This window comes from Anarrhichthys ocellatus, unplaced genomic scaffold (assembly GCF_004355925.1).
Source record: "Anarrhichthys ocellatus isolate YVR2014 unplaced genomic scaffold, GSC_Weel_1.0 scaffold19, whole genome shotgun sequence".
Lineage (NCBI taxonomy): Eukaryota > Metazoa > Chordata > Actinopteri > Perciformes > Anarhichadidae > Anarrhichthys > Anarrhichthys ocellatus.
This window is the reverse complement of record NW_022280049.1, coordinates 5,007,793-5,011,515: the sequence shown is the minus strand read 5'-3', so window position 1 is coordinate 5,011,515 and position 3,723 is coordinate 5,007,793. Positions and strand designations below refer to the sequence as shown.

Sequence of the window (3,723 nt, the reverse complement as noted above, 5' to 3'; positions counted from 1 at the left end):
GTCTATCGCTTTCTCTCTCTCTCTCATCATCTCATGCCACTGATTGTTGGATTGCTATTCTGCTGGATCCCTCTCATCCTCCTCCACCTCTTCCCTCCTTCTTCCTCCGCCTTTACCTGTCAGGTACGCTGCGTGACACCAAGGAAAATAGAGGGCGGAGATGAAAGGGGGGGGGGGACAACAACCTCTAGACGCATAGGGGCTGAATGAGCGCAAGGAGATGGCACGCAAAGAAATATGAGGTTATTGTCGAAAAATACCAGCCTGTCAGTGTCACAGCCCTCCATTTTAATATGCACGCACAAACCTACACGCTCCCTCATGCAAGAACGCATGTGTATACGCACAAACACACACACACACGCACACACACACACACACACACACACACTCCAAGGTCAACCAGCATGTGTCTTTGTTTCAACTCATTTTCACAGCCACTCTGTGATGACGAGGCCAGCGGTAATTAATTACAATACCCCTCATGTGCGCACGTATGCAAGGAGGAGGCGATCTGGTCAATTACTTGCCTTCCATGCGGCGCCATGTACACGACTTGTTAATGTGCTGGTATGCATTTGAACGCGGGCCCCCCCCACCGATTTCATTTCATTTCCTGGCTCGGTTTGTTTGTGTGCAGAAGCTCCGCAGCAAGCTTGGTGTGGGATGGGAATATGTCTATGGGCTATACTAATTACGAGTAGGAATGGAAAGTGTCTAATGTGCTCTGGGGAGGTAATTGACATTGATTTATGTAGCGGAGGACTATGGAGGGGTTCTATCATAGCAGGCAGCCGGCAATCACAATTCTGTATCATTAGTGCCGGGCTGTGTGTGTTTGCTGTCGTGCGCGTCCGTGTGTTTGTGTGTGAATACTGTGGGATTTCTGACAGTGGTCCAGCATGGAAACGTCACACATAATTAGAGAGGGCTGACAGAGACCCCTCCCCTCCTCCCCTTCCTTTTTCTTCCACTGAGCTGCCAGCAGCAGCATCCCCCCCCCCCATCTCAAATCTAACCATTGCTACCTCGCTGTCATGCATCCTGTCTTACACATGCAACACACACACACTCACACATGCATGCAGAACAAGCAAGCACAAACTCACACACTGACACACATTCACACAGACTCAGACATGGGCGCCCGCCCACGCACAAACAATAAAAAATCCATGTGGGTTTTCTTTCGCGAGATTGCCCTGTACGTGCTACTGAGCCTTTCATTTGCATCCTCGCGGAGCCGAAAAGTGACCCTCAGAGAGGGATGGAGGATGGAGAGGGAGGCTATGGATTGGAAGGCAAACAGAGAGAAAGGGTGGATGTTTTCACTCCATTCCAACCCTGTCCCCCATCGAGAGAAAGAGAGGACCTGGACAATTAACCACAGAACAGAGAGCATGCTGGGTAATTAGCAGGAAGTCAAAGCTCGCATTCCCCTTGAGTGAGCGAACGCACGCGGGCTCTCGCGAGCACTCGCACACACTCTTTATTTCCTCAGCTCTCACAAACATGTGGTTGCTTCGGATAGCGCTATGAGAATAATCATCAGAGGTAGAGAACAATTAGCGGAGGTTGGCTCGGCGTGGGGGTGACTGAAGAAAAAAGGAAAAAAAACCTGGTCAGATCTCAGAATGAAACAAAAGGCTCGGGGATTGGATGATGCTTGCGGATGGCGTCGTGAGAATTGTTCCCTGCTACAATTTCAGGAAACAACAATCGGCAGATGGACACAGTATAATGGGCATTCATTTGCCTGAGTGTTGTTCTGAAGGAGGACAGGGAACAATGAGCGCTGAGTGATATGTGTAAAAAGCAAAAACAAACAAAGCATCATCTCGTATTCAACTATACAGGGATGTTATGAAGAAATTCTTTACATTAAAGGAACAGTGCACTCAAATGACGGCTTGTATTCTCGCAGGTTTTTTTTAGTGAAGGCGCCCCACGTCCCCTGAAATTCCAACGCTAACATCTGGGGAATTCACTACATTTTCTTTCATAAATAATCAGAGGTAAAGGCCTTATATTTAATGAGCGGGGCGATTGTTCATCGTCAAGTAGGTGAGATGCGTCAGGATCTATCTGATTATACTCAGCAATGATTGATCAATCCCATTGAATGTTTGCTTACAGGACGTGAGGTGGGGGAAACCCTGGGTTTTCTTTTTTTGTGTTTCAGGAATTTATCAGCCAAAGTCCCGTGCGGAGAGTCAGGGGGTCCTCTGCTATACGAGCTCTGCCCACTCAGGACTACTTTAAAGTGTGTGGTATGACTTCATCAAAAAGTTAGTATTGCATCATTTGCAAAGCAGGAAGTTGTCTAACTTCAGTTTTAATCCCGCTTCAAATTATATTTAATTGAGAAAACAATCTCGATTCAGGAGTGGGGCAATCTATTAATCCAGCATGGACTCCATCGTCTGATGAAGATCATGTATTTTGATCAAAAGCTCAGGAACAGCCTCTTGGACCTTGTGGAGAGACCTTTCTTCTCAACTGCTGTTGACAATAAGAGTGTTTATCTGCATTTGCTGACAACATTTATGACAGCACAGCACGACATGACACGATAGCATTCTCTATATATACGTACAGTATACACAATATGAATGTGTTGACTCATTTTCATTTTTGTGTTTCATTCAATACCTGAAACAAGTGAACGTGCAGTTGAAAAAAGAGAGGTTACTTTGTGTCTCTGCGTAGTAATATTGGATATTATGTTGACAGTGAACGCAAGATCATATCATTAATAAACCTGATATTATGTGGGTCTCATATACATATCACGGTCTGAATCTTTTCTCTGTAACCGACTCCTTCTTCTTCTCCTCCACCCCCCCCCTCGTGGCTCCCACAGCTAGCATCTCAGAGTCTTTCTCCGCAGTAATGCATTTGAAAGTAACCTATAGCCCCCCCACCACCACCACCCCACCCTCTGCTACTCCTTCCAGATAAATTGAGATGCTGCAACCCTCTCAGTGATCTTATTTCTCCCCGAGAGCTCTGGCCCAGAGCGGAGGGAGCCGGGGAATGTCCTGAGATCACAGAGAGAGATTGAAACTGGCATCAGCTCGCCAAGAGGCCCCAGAGGACCGATTGGAAATCAGGTACTCTCTCGCGAAATGCTGCAACACATGTGCACTTGCATGCACAGAGAGGAATGCATTTTTGCCCGCCTCACACACACTAACACACACTAACACAGACACTAACACACACACACGCTCCTACACGCACGCACACACACACACACACACACACACACACACACACACACACACACACACACACACACACACACACACACAAACACACAGTGGCACCAGCCATCTATAGTCATTTATCTCACACCGGTAAATGTATCCATGTTCTACGGGCCCCAATCTCCTTCCTCTGCCTTTCTATCTTCTCTCACAGGCTCCCCAAAACAATCTCCTTCAATCACCACCTCTCTCTCTTCCTCTCCCTCTCTCTCCCTCTTTATCTCTCCCTCCACTACCTTAAACTATTCCATCCCCCCTCTCCAGCTCTCTCCTATATCACCCCCCTCCCGCCACTCTCATCTTGTCCTATCTCTTTCTTTCCCTGCCAGTCATCCAAGCCCTGGGGGTGTTCTTAGGTGATCAATCTTCATCCTCTCTGCGCTGTCACACTATCGGGTCAAGCCAAAACACACACACACACACACACACACACACACACACACACACACACACA

The 3,723-nt window shown here is 47.4% G+C and overlaps 1 protein-coding gene across 1 annotated transcript in view; it reads right to left on the bottom strand.

Moving 5' to 3' along the window:
* The window catches only part of tenm2a (teneurin transmembrane protein 2a), a 154,786-nt gene that overhangs the window by 45,786 nt on the left and 105,277 nt on the right, over nt 1-3,723 (bottom strand). The gene's annotated exons all lie outside the window — the stretch shown is intronic.